At 44.5% G+C, this 14,533-nt stretch overlaps 1 protein-coding gene across 3 annotated transcripts in view; it reads left to right on the top strand.

Annotated features, from left to right (window-relative positions):
• Window positions 1-14,533, top strand: part of APLP2 (amyloid beta precursor like protein 2) — a 1,432,335-nt gene that overhangs the window by 891,054 nt on the left and 526,748 nt on the right. The gene's annotated exons all lie outside the window — the stretch shown is intronic.

Below are 14,533 nucleotides of genomic sequence, written 5' to 3'. Positions count from 1 at the left end.
CACAGATGCTTCCACATTTGTAGTGCAATCTCAGAATTGGATTTAAAGAGCAAGAGGTGTGGGGGTGCAGGGGGGGCTTGCTCCCTGCTTAAAACGTTCAGTAGGTTATTTGTGTAGTTTTTTTATTAGATTTTTCGAACTTTTAAAAGTTCGGTCATATGGTGTCGACCATATGACCCTCGAACTTTTGAAAGTTCGATTATCTAATATAGACCCCCTCTCTTTACATCTCTCTCACGATCTCAAAGTGTGGAGACTTGTCACCTCAGTCAGATGGGTCCTTTCTGTAATATAAAACTGGTATTTTATGTCCTGGCTCATGCCTCCAAACAGTGTATCCCACAGCCCCCAAAAGAACAGCTCCCCCTATTAACAACCAGTGCTAGACAACCTTATGGACCAAGGCACCATTCAAACAGTTCCCCTGTCTGAAAAGGAAGAAGCTTGTACTCCAGGATTTTCCTGGTTCCAAAAAAAGATGTTCCCTGTTGGCCAATTCTGGACCTCTCACTACTCAACCTTTTCCTTCAGCTACCAACCTTCAGGATACTGACCTTGCCAACTTTCCTTCCTCTCCTCCTCCCTCAAGGGTTCATCGCCACCTTGGATATCAAGGATGCCTACCTTCACATCCCTATAAGGCCCAGTTTCAGGAAATACCTGAGGTTCTCTGTGGTTTCTTCTCACTTTCAATTCTCTGCCTTGCCCTTGGGCTTTCCACTGCACCCAGAGTCTTCAGCAAATGTCTGGCTCTACTTATTGCCTTCTGCAGGACAAAAGGAATCCAGATATTCCCTTAACTGGCGACCTGCTCAAACAGGCAGACTGCAAACAGAAATTTCTGCAACACTTAAAAGTTGCCATTACTCTCTTACAGTCCATGGAATTTCAGATAAATTTCCCAAAATCCCAGCTGGAACCTGCACAAAACATTGTCATCTTGGGGAGCAGGATAGGTACAGACATCATGAAAGCCTATCCGCCCCCCCCCCCAAAAAAAAAAGGTGGAGAGCTTGACACAGCACCTACTTCTGGTCCTTCAGACCACAGAATTGACCCCAAGGCAGTACCTCAAGCTCCTGGGCTACATGGCATCCACTGTCCAGCACTCCCACCCCCTTGAGTACAGGGTACCCCTCCTGCCCTGCCTCAAACAGGAAATTCATAGGTGGCTGAATCAGGTGAACCTCAACCCTGGGTCTTCCCCTCCAACCATTTCAACCCAAATGGATCATGTACACAGATGTCTCAGACTTGGGGCTGGGGAGCAACTCTAGGACACCAGCATTTGCAGGGAGTGTTGCCAAGGGCCACATAGGAAAGAACACATTAATATCCAAGAAATGAGGGCAATATTGTTGGCCCTGTGGGCCTTGCAAACCAGTCTCCAACCAGGACCCATACAAATCTTTACAGACCATACCACAGAGCTGTGGTATCTCAACAAGCAGGGGGGACCAAATCTTATTTGCTTTGCAGACTATCTCTCCTGGTGTGGGAATTGGCCACTTCTCAGGAAGTAACCTTACAGGCGGTTGACAAAGCTTCACTACAGAATTCTCGGGCAGATTCCTTCATCAGAACCATGATGAAGGCACACAAATGGATGATACAGAGGGATGTCTTCCTGGACCTGGTCCCCCCAGTAGGGTACACCTCAAATAGACTTGTTTGCCTCCTCCATCAACAGGCAACTTTCTTCTGCACGAGACATCCAGAACCACAGGCTATGGCAACAGATGCCCTCTCAATCTTGGAAGAGGATGTCTTTCTTTGCATTCCCTCCTTCCTCCTTGTTCATAAGGTCTTGCTGAAGGTCCAGCAGGACAGACCAAAAATCTTGCTGGTGACCCTCTGTTGGCCAAGACAGTATTGGTTCCCCCTCCTGTTACAGCTATCCAAGGGCAGTCACCACACTTGACTCCTCAGAGTGGACCTTCTGATGCAGCACAAGGGAGCTCTTCTGACACAGCACAAGGGATCCCAAGTACACCCACAGTGGAAATCTCTTCACTTCACCCTGTGGGTGATCGGATTCTGATCCCTTTCAGACACCTTTACAATAAAGACGTACTCACTGTCCTGCAGGAGGCCAGGAAACCAAATACCAAGAAATCTTGCTCGTCAATGTGGAAGAGATTTTCCATATGGTGTCTCAAAAGGCAGTTGGACCTGCTGAAAAGTGAGACTTTTAGTACTCTTACCTGTGTGAACTATCGCAGACAGGGTTAGCTTTCTCATCCATTAAGACTCATTTGTCTGCCATTTCAGCACGTCTTCCCCTGAATCCCCCCAGCTTCCAGACTACCTGCAAAGGCGGTACCTTAAAGTGGTCCTTCATCTCAGACCACCTAGGAACCCCCCCCCCCCTCCATGGGACCTCAACTATGTTCTAGAGAAGCTCACGCTTCCCCTGTTCGAGCCTGCTGCTCAAGCTTCCCTAAATAATTGCACATGGAAGACTGTCCTCTTTGTGATCTTGACCTCAGCCAGGAGAGTGTCGGGAGTTGCAAGCCCACATGGCTATTTCACCCTTCCTAGTATTCCACACAGACAGTGTTACTCTTAGACCTAACCCATTCTTCATGCCCAAGGTGGTGAATGACCTTTCCCTAAGTCAAGCGGTCCACCTACCCTCCTTGTTCCGTAACTCACAGGGAGACAGCAGGGCCCGTGTTAGCATTTTGGGGGCCCTCAGCAGATCTCAAGTTGGGGGCTCCTAGGCACTTCCAGTCTACGTATCACCCTGTTACTGATAACCCTCCTAAGCAACCTTTTAGTTCATGCTGTAAACTTTTAGGAGTAGTTAATCACAGACTGACCTGTAGCTGCAGTGCTCTGAATTACAGCAGGCCTATGTATCACACTATGTTGGCCCGTCTCACAAATGGTCATTTAAAGTTAATGGCATTTAGGTACACCAAAGGTACATTGCAGCAACTCTATGTACAGGTCTGGACTTTGTGAAATGGTTCCCTAGGCCTAATGTACAGGTCTGGACTTTGTGAAATGGTGCCCTTGGCCTACTGTTTCAACACACACGCAGACGCACACGCATCTTCAGCTTTTTTGAGAAGCCATAACTTCCTATATCCTCTGAAGTGCATTTTGTTTCTTTTTACACAGCCTTTTCCTTCAATGACGGCTTGAACAGAAATTTTGATTAAAGAAAGAAATTGTGTTGCTGTTCAGCTTTAGTTTTCCTTGCATCCTTTCAACACACCTTTCCTGACCAAGTAAGCACAGTAATAACCATTTAGGAAATAATTCAGTTAAGCTACAGCCCCCAGAAGCATTGGGTTATGCGTGTTCTGAAATACATTTAGAGCATTTTACCAACCAATGGTGGCCAAAACCAAATCATTAATAAGAAAATAATTTGTATTTTTTTTCTTTCAAAGAAGTCAAAGGCCATAATGGTTAAAGATAACAAAACAGTAACTCACAATAAACTAATTGTTGTTATCTGGATACACAAGTCTTATCTTAGAACTGCCTGCCTCCCTAATCCCCAAAAAAGACTGCCTATGCATCCCTCTGGTGTTAGACTGGGACGAAAGCAGAGGTTCAAATTTCTACAGTAATGGGTTTCAGATGATTGCTGACATATATATACACTGGTGCCTCCTCATTCCTCAACCTGAACTGTCAGAGGCAGCTACCTGCATACATGTCTGAAGTGTGATTGTGAGGAAAGTGAAAAAAAAAAAATAACAATTGCAGTAATGTGTTCTACTTTGTTGTTCCTAGACAGTACACTGCCCCCGCACAAACTATAGTAACCTTCGCATACCTCTGAAGTCTGTGAGAAAAATAAAAGAAACAATGACCACACTGTCCTCAGCCCAAACACAAACTATAATGACCGCATGCGCACACATCTAAGGTTTGACTGTGATGACAATTAAAGAAGTAATGAACCCCCCCACCAAACATACACACGCATCTGAGCAGGGCTGGTTTTAGAATGGGTGCAGTTGAGAGCAGAGGCCATTATCAGCTCTATCCTAACAGGGTCATATCACACCCCTGCTCAGGTTAAGGAGCGTAATCAGAAAATTAATACATTTTTTCCTCCTAATTTTCCCGAACCAGCAACAACTTTTGTGGGGCCCCCACAGTCAAGGATGATTAAGGGAGCCCCATATATCCAGATATATAGTGTGGGGCCCCCAGACTCAGAGTATCTAAATGTCTTGAATGTTCTGTGATATATTTTATTCATTACTTTTAAAATATAATTACTTATTAGCTACATTTTTTTTACTGATACCCAAAAGAATAATGTCTGTATTCCAGCATTAGTGGGTGTGTGCACAGATAAAAATTAGAAGAAAACAAAAAAGGAGCGTAACACCATAGACATAAAACTGGAACTTTAATACAACAAAAACAACAGGATGAGCTCTTTCGGCATGTGCCTTCCTCAGATCCAGATAAAAATCACTGATATTTTTTATAGACACACACATGCACACATGCACATGCGTGCACAGACATAAGCATAAGCCATAGCAATACCAGTTTTGTACTTATTTCAGCAAATTGCATTACAGTGTACAACACTGGTACTAGCACAACATGATCAGTAACTGCCATTTAGCAGTCGTCAAACAACAGCAGGGCAAGTCACTTTTATTTACTTTCCCTGACTTTTCTCATAGATGTCCTTTAAGGATGCATCTGCAGTCATCACATATGGGTTGTCCTGCCTCAGGCAGCCCTTCGGTCGGCCGGATTCCAAAGTCTGGGTCTGGCCTCGGCTGATGTCGCACTTTCCCCGACTTCAGAGCGTCTGGGGTATAAAAGCATCAGCCGACGCCATCTTCCTCAGTCTTTCTTGCCGCGTGGTGCCCGAAGCAGAAGCAGTTCGCAAGTGCCGGTCGGCCAGCTCCTGTGATTCAGCTACCGAAGACTTCTGAAAAGCTAAGTACCCCGTTGGGGACTCTTTCTTGCCTCAGCCGATGTCAGATAAAGTTAATAATTGTTTAACTTGTGGGAAACAAATACCTCATAAGGATTTCCACTCTTACTGCCTCCCTTGCCTAGGCCCAGATCACGACGTCTCGGCCTGCTCAGCCTGTGCTTCCTTCAACCGACGAACTCTTAGACGTCGGTCGGAGTTTGCAGAGGAATTCTTTGGGGCTAGTTTTGCTTACAAAATGCCGTCGGAGACTCAGACTTTGCATTTAGTTAAAAAACGGAAGGACAAGGACCGACACCGCAGCGGGCGCGGTTTCGCTGAAACCACGGTCAGGCCTACCGCGAGTGTCTCGGTCTCGGCTGAAACAGAGTCCTTGGTACTTCCTATTACCGAAACCGCACAACTGACTACCTCGGCCCCGGAGGCCCCGGCCGAGTTGGTTATTGAATTACCTACTGAAACCGGTGTCCAGGAACCTTCCGACACCATTCCTTTAGACAAGTCTACTCCTGCACGTGGTGCAGCCAGACCCCCTGCATCCATGTCCATTAAGGCTTTTTCCAGGGCTAAAGCTGCTAAACTTACTAAAGCTTTGCCTCCCAAGGTTGCCTCTCAGAGACCTTCTACTGGCTCACAGATTCTTAGTCTTGCAGAGGATCTTATCTCATTAATTAGAGGTTCTCAACCTCATCCGGACAGGGGCTCTCACCCACCCCCAGACAAAAGGCCCAGGGTTGAGCCCTCTGACCCCCACTCCTCAGATGAGTCCACTGATGGTTCTGCTCTGTCAGACCCCCAGGAGGAGGCTTATTCGGCCTACGAGGATTCTGTTGCTGAAGAATCTATTCCCTCTGCCTCCCCTCCTGAAGAGTTTTCCTTTGGAGAGACACTGCACTCTGAGAGAACATTTTCAATGGCAGGGTCAGGAATTCTCTGACTCTAGAAAGAGATTAAGGACCTTTTTACATTTACCTCAGCATAGGCCTTTAGCTATACCTCCTGTTTTGAATGTAATTGATGATGTGTACTCTGCTAGTAAAGCCCCTGACTCTCTCCCTCCGGCTCCTGCCAAACCTGATGGGTACTACAGGGTCCCGGATTCACATGTACACCTATACAAGGCCCACTCTGCTGATCCAGATACAATTTCCCAGGGCCCAAAAGGGGTGGCAGCTGCCACTGCTAAAAACCCTCTACCCTCTGAAAGGGAGTCCAGAGCTTTAGAGAGATGGGGTAAGAAAGTGTATACTTCTGCAACTCTTTCCATGAGGGCATTAAATTGTCAATTTCATATGATACAGTACCAAGAGTATTTGTTAGATGAATTGCATAAAAAACTGTCCTCTTCTGAACCCCTTGATCGCAAATCCCTTCAGGATCTGGTACATAACTCCCAGCAGGTTAGTAACCATTTCTTGCAGTGTGGTTATGATGCATTGGAAGCTTCATGTAGGTCAGCTATGACAGGTGCAGTTATACGTAGGCATGCCTGGCTGAAGGAACAATCTTTACCAGACCATGTTAAAGCTAAGCTTTTGGATGCTCCTATGGAAAAGCAAAAATTATTTGGTTCCACGGCTCAAGAGGTCTTAAAGAAGCTTGAAGAAAAGGCAAAATCTGTGCAAACAGTCAAAGACTTTCTGCAAGTCCAACCACAGAGATTCAGCAGAAATTGGCCTACTAAGAATTGGTCCTTTCTGGACTCGGACAGATCTCAGAGAGGCAGGAATAGGCGTGCCAGAGGTAGAGGGCAAGCTAGAGGCTCCTACAGAGGCCGTCAGTGGCAGCCTCCCAACCAGAGAGGTAGTGCAGGAACTACAACTGCTACACCAGGACAGACTCAATGACTTTATTTTGACTCCGCCGACCAGGGCTCAATTAGAAGCACCTTTGGGCGGAAAGCTTTCTTTATTCTCAAAAAATTGGCACAACATTACAAGGGACACATGGACACTGCAAATAATAGACAAAGGATACAGGTTCCATTTCCACACATTGCCAAAAAGAAAAGAAATGCCAGACCTGCCACCAAATCAGAGGGCAGAGGCTTTGAAGCAAATTACCAAATTAATACAAATGAAAGCCATAGAAAAGGTACCTCTTTCAGAACAAGGCCAAGGATTTTACTCCAGATTATTCCTTGTTCCAAGAAAAGAAAATCAATGGAGGCCTATTCTCGACTTGTCCGCACTGAATACTTACCTCATTGTGCCAAAATTCAAAATGCTGACTCTACAGCAACTCCTTCCCATGCTGGGCAAGGAGTCTTGGCTGGTGACTCTAGACCTCAAGGAGGCATACCTGCATGTCCCTATTCAACAAAGTTGCAGAAGACACCTCAGATTTCTTGCAGGGTCAGAGCATTATCAATTCTCAGCATTGCCCTTTGGCTTATCTACTGCCCAGAGTATTCACGAAATGCCTGGCATCAGTAATTGCACACTGCAGACTATAGGGGATTCAAATCTACCCATATCTGGACGACTGCCTTATACAAGCGGACAACAAGAAAATCTTGTTAAAGGACTTGGACTATGCCATTCACCTACTACAGGCCTTGGGATATACAGTCAACATCCAAAAATCAAGACTTGTTCCATCCCAAAGAATAACCTTTCTGGGTGCGGATCTAGACACAACCACCCAAATGGCCTTTCTCACAGAAGAAAAACAAAAACAACTACCGGATTACTTCAAGAATCTGACAAGACAAACTCAGCTGACTGCAAGGAAAATCCTGCAGGCCCTGGGTTACATGGCATCTTGCATTCTTCTGATTCCGCAAGCAAGGCTGCATATGAGAAAATTACAATGGTACCTAAGGAGTGTATGGACTCAGCACAGTCACAGCTTAGAAACTTTGATCCCACTCATTCCATGCCTTCAAAAGGAATTTCTGTGGTGGGCTCAAGCCTGCCAGTCGAACAGTGGGTTGCCCTTCAGCAAACCAAGAGCCAACCAAACCATCACCACGGACGCTTCAGACCGAGGTTGGGGAGCACACATGGAGGACAAATGTATCCAAGGACTATGGTCACAAAAAGAGCTGCGCATGCACATAAACCAAAAGGAAATGCTGGCAGTGATACACGCAATTGAGGCCTTCAAACCTTTCCTTCATCAGGGCCACCTGCTCATAAGGACAGACAACACCACAGTTATGTGGTACATAAACAAGCAATGAGGCACCCATTCCTACCCTCTATGCAGACTGGCAATGAATCTATGGGAACTTTCCTTGAAACTCAATATACAGCTGCAGTCCCAGTTCACGCCAGGGAAAGACAATATACTGGCAGACAGCTTAAGCAGAACTACCATGGATGCACACGAATGGATGCTGCACCGAGACATCTTACTCATAACACAATCATGGGGAAGGCCGGAAATAGATCTGTTCGCCTCCCCCCACAATCATAAACTGAAGACATTCTGCTCAAGGACATACCACCCACAAGCATGGAAAGCGGATGCTCTCTCTTTCAGCTGGAAAGCTCTAACAGTCTATGCTTTCCCACCTCTCCCATTAATGACCAAGGTTTTACTGAAGATCAGGGCAGAGCAGCCCAGAGTGATTCTGATAGCCCCAAACTGGCCAAGGCAGCACTGGTACCCATTATTAAAGAGCATGTCACAGACGAAACCGTGGCCTCTCCCCCTATGGCCACTTCTGCTGACGCAGCACAATTTCAAGACTCTGCATTCCAACCTGAAAACCTTGCAGCTAACTGCCTGGAGAATACCATGACTCCTCCTCAGGATAACCTATCCCAGAGAGTGAAGGATATTATTATGAAAGCTCGCCGGCCTTCCACAAGGAAGGCATATTCAGCAAAATGGAAAAGATTTCACACTTGGAACACAACAAAAGGCCTAGATGTGACAGTGATGAACATGGCACACATACTGGAATACTTGGCAGAATTGTTCCACAATGGCCTGTCTTACTCTTCCATTAAGATACATGCCTCAGCAATTTCAGCAGAATACAACGTTAATCCACCTGTCTTCTCGCATCCTCTCCTGAGACAGTTTCTAAGAGGAATCAAAAACATCAATCCTCCAAGGAAACCACCTTTACCTACTTGGGACCTTAACTTTGTGCTGGAAAAACTAACAATTCCTCCATTTGAACCAGCAGCATCAGCGGATCTACAGTTTCTGTCTTGGAAAACTGCATTCCTTCTGGCCATAACCTCAGCAAGAAGGGTATCTGAGTTACAAGCTTTAATGGCAGTGCAGCCATTTCTTATCTTTCATCAAGACAGAGTTTCTTTGAGGACCAATCCTACATTTATGCCAAAGGTGGTATCCAGGGTATCCTTGAACCAAGCAATTCACTTGCCTACATTCTTCCCAAAACCACAAAATAAAGGGGAGAAACTTCTGCACACCCTGGACATACACAGACAATTGCGCTACTACCTGGACAGAACTAAAAGTTACAGAAAGACTGACCAATTGTTTGTAGCATATGCTGCTGGGGCACAAGGAAAAGCAATTTCCAAACAGACGATTTCAAAATGGATAGGAAATTGCATTTGTTTTTGTTACTCCTTTCATGGAAAAACTGTGCCAGCAAACATTAGACCTCATTCCACGAGAGCCACAGCCACCACCACAGCCTTCCTAAGAGGGGTGGCTACCAAGGACATTTTAGAAGCTGCTACATGGAGCTCCGTGCATACATTTGCCAAGCATTACAATTTACCTTTATACTCCAGATCCAGAGCAGGCTTTGCTATGGCAGTCCTGCAGGGCATTTTAGCTACACCATCCTTTACTTAGTACCTCCACCCCAAGATTGGCTATGGTATTCTACCCATATGTGATGACTGCAGATGCATCCTTGAAGGACATACTACAGTTTTGTACCTACCATAAATGTAGATGTCCGATGGGTATGCATCTGCAGTCAGGTTTACCCTCCCTCCTTCCCCTCTGTGGTATTCCTAGGGTGCTTACCCCTCTTTTAGCTAGCTGGGGGATCTATTATGGTGTATTTGTTTGTATGTGTATATATATATATATATATATATATATATATATATATGTATATATATATATATATATATATATATATATATATATATATATATATATATATATATATATATATATATATATATATATATTTTTTTTTTTTTTTTTTTTTTTGCAAATGTTTGGAATTTATTGCATTTCTCCAAATTTAGCCTTCCTAGAGGGCACCTGGCATCTGGGGCAAGAAAGACTGAGGAAGATGGCGTCGGCTGATGCTTTTTTACCCCAGACGCTCTGACGTCGGGGAAAGTGTGACATCAGCTGAGGCCAGACCCAGACTTTGGAATCCGGCCAACCGAAGGGCTGCCTGAGGCAGGACAACCCCTATGTGATGACTGCAGATGCATACCTATCGGACATCTACATTTATGGTAGGTACAAAACTGTACTTTTTGCTGTATCCTTTATAAAAAGTTTGATTTGCTTGTAAATCATTCAGAATTAGTCAATAAAATCTGACATTAAACTTTTATACTTATTGTCCAAAAAATTGAAAGCTGATGCAAAAGGTGTTATACTATTAACTTTTTTTATTTAATTAGAGGAATATTTAGAACTTGTTCATGATTTTGAGCCTTTATTCTGCTATTATAGACATTGCACTGAATTCTTCTGCAAATCAGTTGAACGTTTTAGTAGCTGGTGTTGTTAGTGTTTATAAAATTCCCTGAAAGAGAAAACCATCCCTTAAGATTAGACGCATCAGCTTTTCTTAAAATCCAAGGTTTGCACTGATCTCACTCACTCTGGACTGCTGATCCCTCTAGTGCTTACCTTGCTTATGTTCATTATCAGTTTTATCCTAACAGGGTCATTTTACAGACCTGTTCACAGTAAAGAGCATAATCAGGAAATGACTGCATTTTTTTTCTCCTCGTTTTTCTCCAATCAGCAGCAATTTCTGTGGGGCCCACACACACAATCAAGGATGATTAAGGGGGGCCCTTTGCAGCCACGGGTATTGCAAGTACCTAAAGTTGGCTATGTTAGTTTTAGGGGACTGAATGTCCACTAACAGAATTTAACTAAGCCAGAGGTAATATGTCAGGGGTAAAATATTTAATGGAATTGTGAAGCCTGTTGCTTGACACAAACACTGTTACTATGACCAAAGATATCTTTCAGTTTTAAAGGAGATATAAATACAAGTTATTACCCATCTGGTTATTAAGTACACAAAATTGTCTGTACTAGCTTTTGTTGGGTTGACAGACATGTTACAAAATCTCAAGGTAAGACAACTTGCTGTGGTTGGGGGCCCCCAAGGAACAGGGGGCCCCCAGCGACCGAAGGGTTTGCTGGTGCCTAAAGCCGGCTATGACAGTGAGAGAGTACTAAATTCCATGTATGTGCACAGACAACTCAGATTTTATCTGCACAAAACCAAGTCCATCAGACAAGGATAATCAACTGTTGGTCTCCTTCCACCCTACGGCCGCAGAGAAGGCAGTATCTAAACAAACAATTTCAACATGGATTTACAAAGCTATTACCTTTTATTACAAACACCATTGGAAATCCCTGCAAGGTACTGTCAAAGCACACTCAACCAGGCCAATTGCTTCCTCTGGGGCCTTCTTCAGGGATTTAGATATGTGCTCTATACTGGAAGCAGCCACTTGGTTTTCAGTGCATAGCTTCACCAAACATTACAAGTTAGACCACATTTCAAGCCCAGAGCTGGATGTTCTTCGTGTTTCACTGTTGCAGTCATTACATTTGGGTAATCTGCTGGCAGGTTGCCCTCAGTCGGCCTGAATTCCAAAGTCTTGGGTCCTGTGTTAGCTGCTGTCTTCTCTTCCATGACGCCAGGTCGTCATGGGTATAAAACATGCAGCAGACGCCATTTTCTCAAGTCTTTCTTGCCGCACGGTGCCCGAATCAGAAGCATTTTGCAAGTGCCGGTCGGCCGACTACTGAAATATTAGAGTTTCAGTTTCAGAACCGAAGTCTTCACTATAGCCAAGTATCCCGTTGGGAAACATTTTTCTTGCTTTTTAGCGATGTCAGAAAAAGTTAATAATTGTATTACTTGTGGGAAGCAAATACTTCATAAGGATTTCCATTTATACTGTATTCCTTGCCTAGGCCCTGATCACAAAGTGCCTGGCTGTCTGTTTTGTGCTAGATTTAACCAATGCACTGTTAAGCGTCGGTATATTTTTGCATCTAAGTATTTTGGAAACAGATTTAACTGCCCAGAAATGTCATCGAATAGCAATCAGACAACCGGAGTACATAAACGCAAAGAAAAGAACAGAGAAAGGCAGTCGAGATCCAAAACCGACGACAAAGCTTTTCCTAAGCCAGTCGCTGGTTCGCCAGTACTTAGTGAGGCGATTTTGCAGCCCCTGATAACCGCTACCTTAGAGTTGCAGGCCTCTGCCGACACCCATGAGGAGTCCGGCATGCCGCAAGATACTCAGGGTATTGGACCGACGGATGTATCTCCCTCCGATGGGTCCGGAGCCGCTGTGCAGGCATCGACTTCTAAGGGTGTATTCAGACCTCAACATTTTTATATCAAACCGATGAAAGCTGCAAAACCAAAGACAAAGACACCTTCTAAAACTAAAAAAAGATGCCTGAGCCACGTGTACAGGCCTCTATGCCTACAAAACAGATTATCAAAATGGCTGAAGACCTTATTAACTTGATTAAGGGTACCCATCCCCTCCAGATAAAAGGCCTAGGCAAGACACTGACTATGAATCTTCAGATCAGGTTTCTGTTTCTTCTGATTCCTCTTCTGATCAGGAATTATCTTTACCTCCCTATGAGGATTCTGATGCTGAGGAGTCTATTCCATCTGCATCTCCTCCTGAGGGAGTATTCATTTGAAGAAACCTTGCATACTTTGAGGGAGCATTTTCACTGGGAGAGTCAAGACTGCTCAGAATCAAAAAAGAGGCTCAGGGATTTCCTTCTTCTCCCTCCGCACAAGCCTTTAGCCATTCCCCCTGTTTTAGATATTGTGGATGATGTGTTTTCGGAGTCAAGCCTGACCCCTGACTCCTTACCTCCGGCTCCCAGTAAGCCTGATTGGTATTACAGGGTCCCTGACTTGAATAAATTTTTATTTAGAAACCCTGCTGCTGATCCTGAAACTATTTCACAGGGTCCAAAGGGAGTTAAGCCCTCAACAGCAAAAAACCCTACCCGCTCCGACAGAGATTCAAGAGCACTGGACAGATGGGGGAAAAAAGGTTTATACATCTGCAACCTTGGCAATCAGGGCCTTAAACTGTCAATTTCTTATGCTTAAGTACCAACAACATGTTATGGGATTGCTGAAACAGAAAATGATGTTGATTTCAGAATGTGCAGAAAATAAGGAAATGCAGGAATTATTGCATGCAGCTGAACAAGTTGGAAAGCATAATTTGCAATGTGGTTTTGATTCTTTAGAGGCCACCTGCAGGGCCGCAGTTACTGGATCTGTGATTAGGAGGCATGCCTGGTTAAAGCAACAAAATTTGCCTGGTCATGTTAAAGCTAAATTGCTAGATGCACCTCTGCAGCATGATTCTCTGTTTGTTATTAAGACAGGAGAGGTTTTAAAGAAAATAGAAGACCGAGATAAGTCTATGCAAACTGTTAAAGGTTTCTTACAAGTGCAGCCACCTAGATTCAGTAGACACTGGCCTACAAAAAATTGGTCCTTTCCTGTGTCAGACAGAGCTCAGAGGCAAATCCAGACGCCCTAAGGGTTCCAAGTACCAGGCTCAAGACTCGTACAGGTCAAAGCAATGGGGCACATCCACCTCCAGATTTGGAGGAGATAAAGCGCAAACCTACAGAAAGCAATCCCAATGACTTCCCTCTGCCTGTACCAAGCACTTATCTTTTGGCAGCACACATAGGGGGAAAATTAGAACCTTTTGCTGAAAATTGTCAGTTAATAACCAAGGACAAGTGGGTACTAAACATCGTATCACAGGGATAAAGATTCCATTTCCACACATTGCCAATGACAAATGGTTGGCCAGATCTGCCAAAAAAACAATGGGCAGAGGCACAAAAACAGGTTACGTCCTTCATGGATATGGGGGCCATTCAGATAGTACCAGAACAGGAAAAAGGACAAGGCTTTTACTTGACTGTTCTTGGTACCCAGAAAGGACAAGGTCTCGTGGCCAGTACTGGATTTATCGATTTTGAACACATACCTGGACATTCCAAAATTCAGAATGCTCACTTTGCAACAGCTTCTGCCCATGCTGGGCAAGAATGCTTGGCTGGTGACTTTAGACCTAAAAGAGGCATACCTGCATGTTCCATTAAGACAATCGTGCAGAAGATACCTCAGATTCAAGGCTGGCTTAATGCATTACCAATTCTGTGCACTGCCCTTTGGCTTATCTACTGCGCCCAGGGTCTTTACAAAGTGTCTGGCACCAGTAATTGCATTTTGCAGACAAAGTAGTATTCAGATATATCCTTACTTGGACGACTGTCTCATTCAAGCAGATGACAAGGACACTCTTGTACGACACCTGGCGTTTGTGAAAAGGCTTCTAACATGCCTTGGGTACACAATAAACAAAAAGAAATCACAACTGGTAC

Source organism: Protopterus annectens, chromosome 8.part0, assembly GCF_019279795.1.
Source record: "Protopterus annectens isolate FY-2018-M chromosome 8.part0, PAN1.0, whole genome shotgun sequence".
NCBI lineage: Eukaryota > Metazoa > Chordata > Ceratodontiformes > Protopteridae > Protopterus > Protopterus annectens.
This window is presented reverse-complemented; position numbering and strand designations above follow the sequence as displayed.